Source organism: Xenopus tropicalis, chromosome 4 (assembly GCF_000004195.4).
Source record: "Xenopus tropicalis strain Nigerian chromosome 4, UCB_Xtro_10.0, whole genome shotgun sequence".
NCBI classification, from domain to species: domain Eukaryota; kingdom Metazoa; phylum Chordata; class Amphibia; order Anura; family Pipidae; genus Xenopus; species Xenopus tropicalis.
The window spans coordinates 114,938,553-114,954,860 of record NC_030680.2 but is presented as its reverse complement, the minus strand read 5'-3'; the positions used below and the strand labels follow the sequence as shown (position 1 = coordinate 114,954,860).

Genomic DNA, 16,308 nt, shown 5'->3' with positions numbered 1-16,308 from the left:
ATTCTGTTTGCTGTTTCCTGAAATGTTCTTTGCTTTTCATCTGCTTAACAGACATTTTTGTTACAGTATGTGCAGTCATAAAAAAGGTATTGTTTTAAACAGGAAAAAGGTGTAATTGGCTAAGCATTCACACACAACTGCAAGTTGAGGCTGCGGCCTTGTTGTTTCCATGGCAATCTGGATTGAAATAGCTCAGATATAATAAGGAGCTTTAGAGCCTGCGGGAGGAAATGCCACCCGTGACGGTGGTTTGAATCACATGTCTGTTCAATCACTACTCTCAATAATGTAATTTTATAGGCAGGGCTCCCTCATAGACTGCTCTGTTGTAAACAACCCTTTCTAACCCCACATTTATCACAGGGGGCCCTGCAAGGCCTCAAACAGCTTTCATAATTGTCTTGTAGAAAGTAGTTTTTATATTGTGGGAGGTTATATACTAAACTGAATACAGACAATATGTTTATTATTAGGGAAATGCTATATGTACATAAATGCTCAGGATTCTGAGCCTTTTTCATTTTCCCATACTGTAAAAACATGTGTATGCATTTCTGAGAATTGGGTCCAGCTGCAATATATATCTACTGCCAGATGTAATAGCACAGTGCTGAATGGGCAGGGAGCTGGGTCCCACCTTGAGAAGTGGTGGGAGAAACCGCAGTTTCAACTTTCAATTGACTGAGAAATTAAAATACATTTGATTTACTCTGGGGCAATCTTTCTGGCCCATGAAACAAGATTAAAACCATGATATATTTAGCAAGAATTAGAATTGATCTACATTTGGGGTAGGAAAATATGGCAGATTCAGAACACAGACAGACCTATTTCCATCTTGGAAATGAATTGTGAATGTAAGCAAATGTTTCACACCTCTCCTGAGAGGGGCTCTTACAGTGATGCAGTAATGCACTCACGTTTGTGGGGGAAGGGACGGCTCCCCCTCTCCGACAGCATATTCAGCCTCCTTTGAATATCAATTGGCAGGCATTGATCCTGCATGCTTCATGACAAACTGGATACATCTACCTTTTAAGTGTGATATGAGAGAAACAAGTCTAACAGAAACTGATATAAAATTGCAAATGATATATAGAATAGATATCGTTATACAATATATACATATAATTGCTAATTATAAAACTAAATATATATATATTATGGAAACAAATATATTATGATTCTAGTGTTTTATTGTGTTACCTTCAGTCACTGGTTAACAGTGTTGCAGCAGCCCCTCTGGTTTATTGCCAGAATCCACAGATTACCAGTCTGGGCTTGGTGTTTAATGCTGTATTCTGTAAGATTTTATCTACATTTAGTCAGACTGGAGGAGAATTAATTGTGAAAGTTGGGAACATTATATAAATATCTAATTTATCCTGGGAATTTTATGCTAATTGCTAAAAGAGACATTTGACTCCATTGTCTCCTTTTGGGAGATTATAGGCTGGTGGCTCCAAAGTTAATTGAACTTGCAGGCAACATCTACATTGATTCTGTTTGGTCAAGCTCCTCCCCTCCACTTGTCCATACAGCTCCAAAGTCCTTTAGGACCCTATGGAGCAGTGATCCCCAACCAGTAGCTCGTGAGCAACATGTTGCTCCCCAACCCCTTGGATGTTGCTCCCAGTGACCTCAAAGCAGGTGCTTATTTTTGAATTCCTGGCTTGAATGCAAGTTTTGGTTGCATAAAACCCAGTGTAAAGCCAAACAGAGCCTTCTATAGGCTGCCAGTCCACATAGGGGCTACCAATTAGCCAATCATAGCCCTTATTTGGCTTGTTCAGGTACCTTTTTCATGCTTGTGTTGCTCCCCAACTCTTTTTACATTTGAATGTTGCTCACGGGTAAAAAAGGTTGGGGATCTCTGCTATGGAGGGTGGTGTCTCTTTTGAGATACAGCCTGCATACTGGGGCCATGTGTAGTTGTACACAACTGTGCCAAATCCTCTTTTACTCAGTGAACCATTTCCACCCCATGGAACATGCCCATCTATTGGAATTGCATTTAGTAAAGCTGTGTTGAAATCTATGCAGCCTTAACCTTTCTTTTTAAAGAATGAAAGCTTACTTTGCAAGATCTTGCCCAAATGTTAGTTGGATGCCCCCTTCCTGAAACGCCATATCAGAACTAAAAAATTAGTTAGAGTTTACTAGTTACCTTCCCCTGTAGTTAGTTACCGCTCTGGAGCTTGTGTCCGCGTCACTTCTCCTCTCTGCTCAAAACCAATTACGCACCTGGCAAAAAATACTGTGGTGTAGCGGGCAGATCTAAGTTCAAGCTAAGCTCATCTATTGCAGCACTGAGAAGGAGCAATTGCATTGTGCAGACCAGTGAGGAGAAGTGGAAAGTTCAGTAGCGATGGCCAGGACTATCATGTCATTGTAGGACTCTGGGGAAAAAGGAACCTATTGCGCACTTGCAGGGCTCCAATAGCTTTTTGTTGTGCATAAGCATGCCCTAATCTGGACTATATCAAGAAGCAAAGAAAGTTAACGTTTTCCTAACATGTTTTTAATATTTTGTTAGTCACATTCTGGATTACACAGCAATGAAGTTTCCTTGAGAGACATGGTAGTGGTATATCATTGCTTTTATAATGGCCTTTTCTTTAAGCTGAATTTGTTTTTTGACTTTAAGCATGGACAAACACAAGGGGATCATTGCCACAACTTATTTATTGGCGCTTTTGTAGTGCAGAGCATGGTAAGGCCGGCAATGTTGATATCTACACCAGGATATGACAACATGACTTCCAAACCTGTAGCAACTGACAGCATTAGCTTTGATTTCTGAGTTGTAGATTTGCACATATGTTGGGTTTCACCTTCGAATCAAAAAGTTTTATATACACGTTCTAATGCAGAAGCATGATTTTTTGACTTGGCCAATTTATACCTGAACTGTATCTCATGTATTAACAAAGCAGGTGCCACTGTATGAGAGTTATTTCATGCAAAGACCAGTGTACATTTACCTAATCAGCAACATTACAACCCTGAGACACATGCCTGGTCCCTTTCCCTGAGCAGTTAATTGTAACCCTGCCTGTTCCTTTCCCTGGCTAGCTGCAGGGCAGTATTGTGTGGTATTTCCATCCCCTGTGTCCAAGTGACTTTACATTACTCTAGTACTCAATGGATACTCTATATCAGTCCAGGCCTGGACTGGGATTCAAAATAGGCTCTGGCATTTTAAGTACACAGAGTCCCTAAAAGCCCTCCACCAGCCCACTAATTAGTGATTCTCTATGGCACATACAGCAGCTCCTCTGGCAAATCCACAGATTGCCAATCTGGGCCTGTCACAGTCTCTGAGCTGCCATGCAGCAAATATCAGTACTGATATCAGAAAAATAACACCTATTAGTTTTCTCTAAGATTACATTTTCTTATCAGTTTGACAGGAATTAAAAGTGAGCTACGTTTTGGATATAGTTTCATCATGTCATTTTCTTTAAAGTAGATATGTCCAACCGATTAGTGCTTTGCTATATGGTTGCATTTTGCAGATACATTACCAAATATTTCAAAATAATTTTTACGGCTGACATACCACCTGAACTGCTCCAGGAAATGTATGAAATTACAGTTTATTTCCTTTAACCAGCTCAGAGATAGCAACAGTAAATTACATTCTACAGAAAAATTTGATGTTCACTTTTATTAGTGTTTTAATTTCCTGTGTTGTTGTCAGAATGCAGTTTGTTACACCACATCCTAAAAGGAAAAGCACAAGAAGAGGTATCTTTGTAAATTAGATAATGTCACTGTACAGTATCACTCTTGTATATATGCGACATATGTAGAAAAGGTCACCTTTAGGTTCACTTAGGCCAAAAAATGGAAGAAAACAAACTAGCAGTCTTGAACAATTGCAAAAAGTCTTCCTTTCTGTTCATTGTGTTAGTGGTGTATGCACAGCATGTGGGACATACAGGCCTCTGTCGGGAAATGATGACTGTTTATCTTCATAGCAAAACCTACAATGTCTAAGACTTTGTTTAATATGATGATATGGTGGATGGGTTTGGGATTGGGCTGGGCATAGCTAAATGTGGCTTGGAGGTATCAGGGCTGATATTTATCCAGCTAACTTGTCCAAAGTTGTGATGCATAAATGTTGAATAACATACTTTATTTGACCTTGGATGATATGTTTCATTTAAATCAGGCATGGGCAAAGTATGGGTCTTAACAATCTTATCAATAACTGGCGGCATCATTATAAAATCTCTAAGTTTGTGGGAGGGAGAGTTTAAGAAACTAGAAGTGGAGTTAGAAGAATTGTATCAGTGGGGGCAAGAGGTTAAATTGCCTTTTGTCATTTTAATAACTATATATATATATGTAGGGAGCTGCCTGATTAGGCTGCAGGTGAGCAGCAAATAAAAGGGCTGTATGATTTACACAGAGAGAGACTTGGAGGTTGGAACCTTGACTGAGTGAAGGTCACTCTCAGAGCAGGGCACAGAGCAGGAGGGCTGCCTGTGTCAGGAACTCCCAGAGGAGCTGGGGGTGCCACCTGCCACTGCAAGGAGCAGAGGGAGTTAAGACCCGTTGGATGACTGCTGAGAGGGCTCAGCAAGGCTTAATGTGAAGCCTGAGTGTTCCAGAGTGTGGAACTAACCCTGGAAGGTGAGAGCCCTGAAGAAGGGACAAATCACAACCCTGAACTGTATGTTGATGAACTGCCTTATGTTTCTGTTGGGAAGAATTGGCCCTGAATAAACCTGTGTTTTGCCTGAAGATGTGGTGTCCCTGTCTCTATGCTCCAGATCCTCTGCATGCCTGTCTACCATTGCTAATTCCCCCAAAATTACGTGTACAGGCAGTCAGCATGTCACAATATGTACATACACACACACACACAGGTATAGGACCCATTATCCATAATTCTCTGGACCAAGGGTATTCTGGATAAGGGGACTTTCCGTAATTTGGATCTTCATACCTTAAGTCTATTAAAAAAACAATAAAACATTAAACTCAATTGGATAATTTTGCATCCAGTAAGGATTAACTATATCTTAGTTTGCATCAAATACAAAGTACTGTTTTATTTTTACAGAGAAAAAGGAAATCAATTTTAAAAATCTGAATTATTTGATTAAAATTGAGTCTATGGGAGACAGCCTTTCTGTAACATAGTAACATAGTAACATAGTAACATAGTAAGTTGGGTTGAAAAAAGACATATGTCCATCAAGTTCAACCATAATGCCTATATATAACCTGCCTAACTACTAGTTGATCCAGAGGAAGGCAAAAAAACCCCATCTGAAGCCTCTCTAATTTGCCACAGAGGGGAAAAAATTCCTTCCTGACTCCAAGATGGCAATCGGACCAGTCCCTGGATCAACTAGTACTAAGAGCTATCTCCCATAACCCTGTATTCCCTCACTTGCTAAGAATCCATCCAGCCCCTTCTTAAAGTTATATAATGTATCAGCCAGCACGACTGATTCGGGGAGGGAATTCCAGAACCTCACAGCTCTCACTGTAAAAAATCCTTTCCGAATGTTTAAATGGAACCTCCCTTCTTCTAAACGGAGTGGGTGCCCTCGTGTCCGTTGGAAGGACCTACTGGTAAATAAAACATTAGAAAGGTTATTATATGATCCCCTTATATATTTATACATAGTTATCATGTCACCTCTTAAGCGCCTCTTCTCCAGTGTAAACAGACCCAACTTGGCCAGTCTTTCTTCATAACTGAAACTTTCCATACCCTTTACCAGCTTAGTTGCCCTTCTCTGGACCCTCTCTAACTCAGTAATGTCCCGTTTGAGCACTGGAGACCAAAACTGAACAGCATATTCTAGATGGGGCCTTACCAGCGCTCTGTAAAGGGGAAGAATAACCCCCTCCTCCCGTGAATCTATACCCCTTTTAATACAGCTCAAAACCTTGTTTGCCCTTGCAGCTGCTGCCTGGCATTGCTTGCTACAGCCAAGTTTATTATCTACAAGGACTCCAAGGTCCTTCTCCATTATGGATTTGCCTAGTGCAGTCCCATTAAGGGTATACGGGGCTTGCATATTTTTACATCCCAGGTGCATGACCTTACATTTATCCACATTAAATCTCATCTGCCACTTAGCTGCCCAGATTGCCAGTTGGTCAAGATCCTGCTGCAGGGATGTCACATCCTGGATAGAATTGACTGGTCTGCAGAGTTTTGTGTCATCTGCAAACACTGATACATTACTCATAATACCCTCCCCTAAGTCATTTATGAACAAATTAAACAAAAGTGGACCCAGTACAGAACCCTGAGGGACCCCACTGAGGACCTTATTCCAAGTAGAGAATGTACCATTAACAACCACCCTCTGTACCCGATCCTGTAGCCAGTTTTCTATCCATGTGCAAACGGCTTCACTAAGACCAATAGACCTTAGCTTAGAAAGCAGTCGTTTGTGGGGAACGGTATCAAATGCTTTGGCAAAATCCAAATAGATGATATCTACTGCATCCCCACTGTCCAGCTTCTTACTTACCTCATCATAAAAAGCAATTAAATTGGTCTGACATGACCTGTCCTTCATAAAGCCATGCTGATTACTGCTCATAATGGCATTCTCCACTACATAATTTTGAATGTGATCCCTTAACAAGCCTTCAAATAACTTGCCCACCACGGATGTCAAACTTACAGGCCTATAATTGCCAGGCTGAGATCTTACTCCCTTTTTAAATATGGGAATGACATTCGCCTTCTTCCAATCCCTAGGTACCATACCTGATGAAAGAGAGTCTGAGAATATCAGAAACAAGGGCCACTGCAATTCTGCCCCTAGCTCTCTCAGTACCCGAGGGTGTATTCCATCTGGCCCAGGTGCCTTGTTTACATTTATCGTGTGTAACCCTTTAAGCACCATATCCTGTGCCAACCACTGTGTAGTTGGAGCTGAGGCAACAGTGCAGCTATTGGGTGGGACTTGTCCCACTGGCTCCTCTACTGTATACACAGAAGAAAAGAACTGGTTAAGCACATCTGCCTTTTCTGTATCCGCTGTAACCATATTGTTATTATAACTCCATGGGGCCACACCCTCAACCTGCATCTTTTTACTATTAATATACTTAAAAAACTTTTTGGGGTTAGTCTTGGCCTCGGCCGCGATGCGCTCCTCATTTTCTATCTTTGCCTTCCGGATTGCTGTTTTACAACACTTGTTATAGTGTTTATAATCATTAAACGCAGCTACTGTCCCCTCTGACTTATATTTCTTAAAAGCTTTCCTTTTTCTCCCTATTAACTTCTTTACCTCAGAGTTAAGCCACATAGGGTGATTCTTAACACTTCTACTTTTTCTTATTAATGGAATAAATTGAGAACAGTAATGATTTAATATCATTTTAAATGACAACCATTTCTGCTCTGTATTTTTATCAGAAAACATAATGCCCCAATCTATGCCCTGAAGCGCTGCCCTTAAGGAGCTAAAATTTGCCTTCCTAAAATTCATTGTCTTTGTTGCCCCCGTGTAAATTTGTTTCCTGCACCAAACATTAAATGAAATAACATTATGGTCACTATTACCCAGGGGTTCAACCACTTGCACATTTGCTATACGTTCTGGGTCATTAGAGATCACTAGATCTAGTATAGCATGGTTCCTGGTTGGCTCCTCAACAACTTGTGACATAAAGTTGTCATGCAGCAAGTTTATAAACTTGTTCCCATTTACTGTCCTGGCAGTACTATTGCCCCAGTCAATATCAGGGTAATTAAAATCCCCCATTATTATCACTTGCCCCAAACTAGCAGCCTTTTCTATTTGCAACAGGAGCTGGGCCTGTAATTCAGAGCTTTCTGAATTTCGGGTTTCCAGATAACAGATCCCATACGTGTGTGTGTGTATATATATAATATATTGTGGGGATTTAGCTCTTTAGGTAGAGGCAGCAGCTCCTTTCACACAAGTAAGAGACAGGTACACAGGGATTCCAGCAGAATTCTGGTGTGAGTTTAATACAGCAGGCTTGACAGAAAATAAAAGTTCATACAGCTGATATCCCAAATACAATCAATAACTAGCAGTCTTGCTAAATATGAAAACTGTCCTTCCCAGGGGCACACACAGCCATGCTTGAGCAGAATAAGCCAATATAGGTAAATGCAGGTTACACTCAGTCTTTTTGTAGCTGCACTTCAGTCCCTTAGTCTTTAGGGTAGCATACAGTAGCTGGTCCTTGCTACTAGGCCATCGACCTCTGTGGATAAATATTCCTCCGGCTCACAGAGGAAAACAGTTCCCAACACACTTTTCCCCTAACAGGAAAAGTTCTGCACTGCAGCTCCAGTGTCTCACGTCTCTCCCAGGAGTGAGCAACCCCAGACACTACTCTTGGAGCACACCTTTTAACTCCAGGTGAGGCTAAACAGCCCTCACAGCTGCACAGGCCCTTAATTTCACAGCCTTCTGTGCCGCTTCATAGAGGATTCTGGGAGGGATATACTTTCCTTCTATGATTTTCCCAACCATGCTACAGGTATAGGACCCGTTATCCAGAATGCTCGGGACCAAGGGTATTCCGGATAAGGGGTCTTTCTGTAATTTGGAACTCCATACCTTAAGCCTACTAAAAAATCAATAAAACATTAATTTAACCCAATAGGATTGTTTTGCATCCAATAAGGATTATTTATATCTTAGTTGGGATCAATTACAAGGTACTGTTTTATTTCTTCAGAGAAAAAGGAAATCAATTTTAAAATTCTGAATTATTTCATTAAAATGGAGTCTATGGGAGACAGGCTTTCCGTAATTCGGAGCTTTCTGGATAACGGGTTTCCGGATAAGGGATCCCATACCTGTACAATATATATATATTGTTAGTGTTTCTGGATCTCATCAACAAGGTTGAAGAAGGATGAGGACAGAAAGAAAAGAATTATACACATTTGGCAGTGTCTGACATAAAAGTTGTAACTATTGGCATGGGTCATAAAAGGGTGTGTTTACTTGATCACTTTAGAATGGCCTGACTTAAATCAGTTTAGATTAAATTACCTAGCCGTTGGCTTGCATATGTCACTGCCAAATGGACCTTAGACCTTGCTGTCCAGGCAGAAATTTTTCCAATGTACAATTTCTATCTGAAATTCACCTGTTTCTACTAGTGTATGCAGATTATAGTTCAGTAAATGAACAGCCACTTCTGCTCTGGAAAAAAAATTCCTCAGCTCAGCACAGAATACACCCCATGTGCTATTGGTTTGCCCCATGGAGCCACCCTTTTGTTTGATCCTGAGCCTCATACACATCACAGGGAATATAATTCTTGTTGGTAAAAATGTACTACTTCTTTTTTGTCTGTTCAAGACTTTATTTAGGTACTATCATCATAGAAAGGCACATCATAGGAAGGCACATGTTATACAGAGATTAATCATTCTATACATACATTTCCCATTAGTGCCCATAAACCTTGTTTTACATCGTCATAAACAAACCTTACAATTTGTATACATTTCAACAGTAACTTATAGATTCGGTAGTTGGTGATAACTCTTTATTTGGTCGTTTTTGTGCTGTCTTTGTTATATCTAGGTATTGCCGTGTGTGGCTTTCATGTCTTTTTTATTTATCCGTTCTCTGATGTTGCCCTTTTATTGATATATTCTCGCCACGGTAGCCAGACTGCCAGGTAGTCATAGTATTTATCCTTAATCGATGCTGTCAGTTCTTCCATTAGGCATAGTTCATTGATTAAATTTACTATTTCTTATTTTAAAATTATACAAAGACACTCCTAACCTCTGCTTTCAATAAAAAATTAACATGCATAGGTCATGTTAAAAGGTGTATGCCATTGGATGCAAGGCCTGTGTGGATGTACTGTAGTTATGGCTTGTGCATGGTATATCAAAAGGGTTGTTATTACAAGTTTGGAAAGTTTTAGTGTACATGAGTTCTGTTGTTAAGAGATGGTTACAGGGTTTCCTGTATGCTAAGTTCCATTCTTCACAACATATTGTGGAGAGCACAGACTTTTTTTAACCCTACAGATAAAAACTAATTATAACTTCACATTTTTAGATTGTAAGCTCTTTTGCTTATTGGTGGTTTTGTATGTTTTCTTGTGTGTTTTTTAAATACTGGTAAACCATATTTTGGCATTGTAAGGAAATCCTAAAAAAATAACAAAGCAATTGGCAGTATGAAAAAACTGTTAGTCATGGGCGCTTGAACTTTTTTTTTTTGGCATCTATTATCTTAGGACATGAGTTAATAAGTTTTACATTCAACAGGGTAAAGCAAGAGCATATTAATATTCCTCCCAGGGAATAATATGTCTTGCTTTGCTGAGCACCCCACTCTTTCTAAAGGATGCACAAATCCATATTTCTAGATTTGGTGTAAATTATAAATATATTGCTGAATACCACAGTGAATCTGGTAATCAATATTTCAGCTTCTACGAGTGCTAGCACTTTGACATTGTGTGCGTCTACACTGTTAATTTTGGATTAGCTCATAAAATATGGGATTATTAGTGGTTCAGCAACTCCCGCTAGATCTGTGCTTCAGGGACCTTTAGACATTGTGTGAGAAGTAGAAAAGGGGGCTGTTCTCCATAGTGCAAAATGAATGTGTTGTTTGTTGGATAATGTCAAGCAGCAGTTCAGAGTTGCTGCACGGATCTGCCCTGAAGATGAAGGATGATGTCTGTGGTTGCATGTTCTGTGCTGTGTCTGGAAACTGCTACTTGGTCTGAGCAAACCTCACATTTTTCTGCATACAGGTGTAAGTCTCCCTTATTACTATATTTTCTGCAATACAAGTTTGTGACCATATGTAAAAAGTAAAGTCTCAGAAAAACAATTTATTGTCAAATTCTGAATTTGTTAATTGACGCTCTTAGTAAGGGTCAATCCTAAAAATAATACTAAGTGGCTCAGTTTTTATGGTAACAGGAGGGGGAATGTATATATACAAGCCTCAGTGTATGTAATCCCCAGGCTATCTTTCAAAGCTAAATGCAAATGAAGTGATAAAAAGCTCACCCCATAAATTATGTGGTCCTGGTGTGTAAACCCCGGACCCTCCACCTCCAACACACGACTTTAAAACAGTCCTGCCAAATTATGTTTTTGTTCCTGCCTTGATATTCCTAGGTGTCATTTTCTAACACAAAAAAGCAGCAGTTGTAATGTCTTCTTTGGTATATGTGTAACCATTAGGGATGTGCCGAACCCAGTTTTTCGGGTTCGGCTGAACGCCTGAATCCATCCCAAGGGTTTTGGCTGAATACCGAACTGAATCCTAATTAGCATATGCTAATTAGAATCTAGAAAGGATGAACATTGGCGGCCACGCAGCGCACGGTGAAAATCTTTTTACTTCCATGATAAAAACTGCTGACTTAGCCCCTCCAGTCTGAGTTGGCAGCTTACCAGCCAATGCATATGTGTCCTTGGGAATGATAGGCCAAAAATCAGCCAGATATCTATCGAAGGGTTTGAGGGTGAGGGCCACATTGATATGGCCCTCATGAACCTCTTGATATTGGACCCCTAGACCAACGATCAATTAGCCTGATGTGGCCCCTAGGTTGCCAAACAAGCAGACATTTACATGTAGGGCAAACTTTACTCTGTTTTACCACATGGCATTTGTCATTTAAATGAAAAAAAAATATATTATTTTTGTTTGCTGTTTAACTGTAAATCTGTTTATGCCTCTTACTCTCTTACCAAAAAAGTCAATTTGTGAGATGTAAGAATCATATCTTTAAAAAAAAAAAAAAAAATTTACTTGGAGGCGTGGCATAGTGAATAACGGTAGGATCATTAGAAACTGTTCATGTAACAGAATGATCTTTGCAAATTCCAAACTCCCCCAAGTTATATCATAGAGTGTATAGAGACAGTGTAAAAACTAAGCCTGGCATATGCATTCCCTTGTAGTTGGCACAGTTAGTTGAATATGAAACCTGCAATTTTTATGTTTAAAAAAGCTATCCCATGGTTTATATTGATTTTCTTGCCAAGTTTGTGTTCTCTCATGCTGAGAAATTCTTTGTTAAGTTATAACTTGGTATAGGCAAGAATACATTATACAGGTGGAACTTGTAGGGCAGTCTCACATTAAACTATTGAAAGGAGAACTGTATGATCTAAAATTTAAGCAACAGATAAAGTATATCCTAGTATGTGAAATATCTCAGAATCTTATCAAATTAACAAATATTTCCCTTTTACATCTTTTACCTTGGGTCTCCATTTTGTGATGTTGTGTGTCTCCTTAACAATCACCTGACAGGAGAAAATGTAGGTTATAACTGTAACAGGAAGTGTGGGAGCAAAAGACACAGCTCTTTCCATTCATTGGCTGATGTAACCTAGAGTGTACTTAGTTTGTGTGTGAGCACAAAGTCTCCAAAGAGCCAAAGGGGCAGACATAGGGATAATTGAATAGTGCATATTATTAGAAATATATATTTTCATGGAAATAATTTATTTATATTGAAATAAAGGCTGTTTATGTGGTGAATATATATATATATATATATATATATATATATATAAGTCCAGGTTTGGAAGCACTCCTTTAGTCTTTTGACGATACCCGGGTGCCAGAGCAGTAAGTAAAATGCAAAGATCAAAGTGACAGCACTCACGGGCTTTTCCAAAATAAGTAAAAAATAATAAAGATGTAGATATACGGTGAGGAGAGTTTTTTTATTGATCCTACGTTTCGGTTTCTTACTGAAACCTTCGTCAGGGACGTTTCGAACAAAGTACATGCCCTTTATCAAGCCTGTAATTATAGGCTTGATAAACGGCATGTACTTTGTCCGAAACGTCGCATATGTGATGTGATTCTTTTAATACACTTTTTTTGCAAATAATCCGTGTGCCGCATCTTTTTGAAGTTTATATATATATATATATATATATATATATATATATATATACAGTGGTGTGAAAAACTATTTGCCCCCTTCCTGATTTCTTATTCTTTTGCATGTTTGTCACACAAAATGTTTCTGATCATCAAACACATTTAACTATTAGTCAAAGATAACACAAGTGAACACAAAATGCAGTTTTTAAATGAGGGTTTTTATTATTTAGGGAGAAAAAAAATCCAAACCTACATGGCCCTGTGTGAAAAAGTAATTGCCCCCTGAACCTAATAACTGGTTGGGCCACCCTTAGCAGCAATAACTGCAATCAAGCGTTTGCGATAACTTGCAACGAGTCTTTTACAGCGCTCTGGAGGAATTTTGGCCCACTCATCTTTGCAGAATTGTTGTAATTCAGCTTTATTTGAGGGTTTTTTTGCATGAATCGCCTTTTTAAGGTCATGCCACAACATCTCAATAGGATTCAGGTCAGGACTTTGACTAGGCCACTCCAAAGTCTTCATTTTGTTTTTCTTCAGCCATTCAGAGGTGGATTTGCTGGTGTGTTTTGGGTCACTGTCCTGCTGCAGCACCCAAGATCGCTTCAGCTTGAGTTGACGAACAGATGGACGGACATTCTCCTTCAGGATTTTTTGGTAGACAGTAGAATTCATGGTTCCATCTATCACAGCAATCCTTCCCAGGTCCTGAAGCAGCAAAACAACCCCAGACCATCACACTACCACCACCATATTTTACTGTTGGTATGATGTTCTTTTTCTGAAATGCTGTGTTACTTTTACGCCAGATGTAACAGGACAAAAGTTCAACTTTTGTCTCGTCGGTCCACAAGGTATTTTCTCAAAAGTCTTGGCAATCATTGAGATGTTTTTTAGCAAAATTGAGACGAGCCATAATGTTCTTTTTGCTTAAAAGTGGTTTGCGCCTTGGAAATCTGCCATGCAGGCTGTTTTTGCCCAGTCTCTTTCTTATGGTGGAGTCGTGAACACTGACCTTAATTGAGGCAAGTAAGGCCTGCAGTTCTTTAGATGTTGTCCTGGGGTCTTTTGTGGCCTCTCGGATGAGTTGTCTCTGCGCTCTTGGGGTAATTTTGGTCGGCCGGCCACTCCTGGGAAGGTTCACCACTGTTCCATGTTTTTGCCATTTGTGGATAATGGCTCTCACTGTGGTTCGCCGGAGTCCCAAAGCTTTAGAAATGGCTTTAGAAATGGCTTTATAACCTTTACCAGACTGATAGATCTCAATTACTTTTGTTCTCATTTGTTCCTGAATTTCTTTGGATCTTGGCATGATGTCTAGCTTTTGAGGTGCTTTTGGGCTACTTCTCTGTGTCAGGTAGCTCCTATTTAAGTGATTTCTTGATTGAAACAGGTGTGGCAGTAATCAGGCCTGGGGGTGACTACAGAAATTGATATTGAAATTGAAAATTGAAATTGATAAACCACAGTTAAGTTATTTTTTAACAAGGGGGGCAATCACTTTTTCACACAGGGCCATGTAGATTTGGAGTTTTTTTTCTCCCTTAATAACGTAAACCTTCATTTAAAAACTGCATTTTGTGTTCAATTATGTTATCTTTGACTAATAGTTAACGGTTTTTGATGAGCAGAAACATTTAAGTGTGACAAACATGCAAAAGAATAAGAAATCAGGAAGGGGGCAAATAGTTTTTCACACCACTGTATATATAGCATGAAATAATCCATGGCCGGCACACCCTTAAAATTCTAAAAAATTTTTTTATTGAAAACTCATTGTTTAAAAACCAACGTTTCGGTCCTCATTAGGACCTTTATCAAGGATGTATATATATATATATATATATAAAACAGTCCACACGACAGCACCACACTCCAAAATCCGCTGCTCTGCAGCTGCCCCTGTGCACGGGATATCATATAAATATCAAAATAAAACAGCCAGCACCAAGGGTCTTTGTGTTTCAAAAAATCTCTTGTGTATTATAATACACAAGAGATTTTTTGAAACACAAAGACCCTTGGTGCTGGCTGTTTTATTTTGATATATATATATATATATATATATATATATATATATATATATATATATATATATATATATATATACACATACTGGAGGAAGAATTTTTAGAGAGAGAGAGACTGGCAATGTTCAGAGTTTTAGGTTGCTTTCTAAATCAATAATTTATACATTTTGAAGGCAGAACAGTGACACATGGAGCAGGGTCATAACATAGGAGGGGGTAGGGGTAAGACTATGACATTAAAGATTTTAATTGACCAATTTGTGTTCAAGTTTCCCAATGCTGAAACTTGGACAGTTGTGAATTGAAATACCCCATTAGAAAATGAACTGTCTAGTTCAAATCCAGACAGGTGGCAAACCTATCATAAACCCAGAAGGAAAATTAAACCTGCTGAAAGTGTTTTATTATCATTTCTATGCAGCTCTCTGGGGTTTTGCCATAACCACTCTCCCTCATAGCTGCTGTATCACCAGCCTGTGGCTTAACTGGGTATGTATAAGGAGAAGCCTCTCTACATAAACGCAATCAGGTGTGCCTCATTCGTACAGTATCTAAAAGGTACTGTCTGCATTCCTATGTTGACTGAAGCTACATTTTACAGCTTTTTTCCTGGGGCATATTTATCAAAAGGTGAAAACCAAGCTTGCCAGATTTCACCAAGAAATATCACAGATCTCTGTTCGCTCTTATGGGATTTTTGGGCCATATTTACCAAAAGGTGAAATAGAATTTGCTCACTCTTTGCTAAATCTGCTCATCTGAGTTCCATATCACAGCATATTAGAGTTGCACTAACAGCTGAAGAGAATGAACTGCATCTCACCAGCCCAGTACAGCTTTCTAAGCACACCTATTACTTCCTCTCAGTGATCTAATATGAACATGATAAATCTTGCTCATTTTGTGAGTGAGCCTTGTAATACAGGACATTGTCTGAGAAAGTGGTATTGTGGAACAACACCTGGAGGAAGTATTACGACCAGAATTCCGCATGGCAATACAAGTGGTGCTAGATGGTGCTCATAGACTGTGACTATTGCACTGGATCTGAGAGGGACACCTACCCTCCCTTCTCAGTTCTGCTGGCAGCTATTACCCAGCAGTGCTCTTACTACTGGACAATTTTTGTTTCCAACAGATTTTTTATTACCTTATAGACAGCTGGAGCTTGGTTAACTTAAATTAGTGGTTCATAACCTATGGGACAAGACCTAAAATATGCAGCAATGCTATTCAATGCCTGTTTGTAAATTTGGCTTGCAAGTTCATTATTATTGGTATCAGGTGGGTGGGGCATAGAAGTCCCATTACACCCTCTTACTTTGCATGTGATTCATTTGGCACAAAAAAGAGGGCATACAGGTGCAGCCAATGAATCCTTGTACTCCTCTTGCCTGGTTAATGACAGT

The 16,308-nt window shown here is 39.3% G+C and overlaps 1 protein-coding gene across 1 annotated transcript in view; it reads left to right on the top strand.

Annotated features, from left to right (window-relative positions):
• The window catches only part of tcf20 (transcription factor 20 (AR1)), a 76,832-nt gene that overhangs the window by 28,482 nt on the left and 32,042 nt on the right, over nt 1-16,308 (top strand). The gene's annotated exons all lie outside the window — the stretch shown is intronic.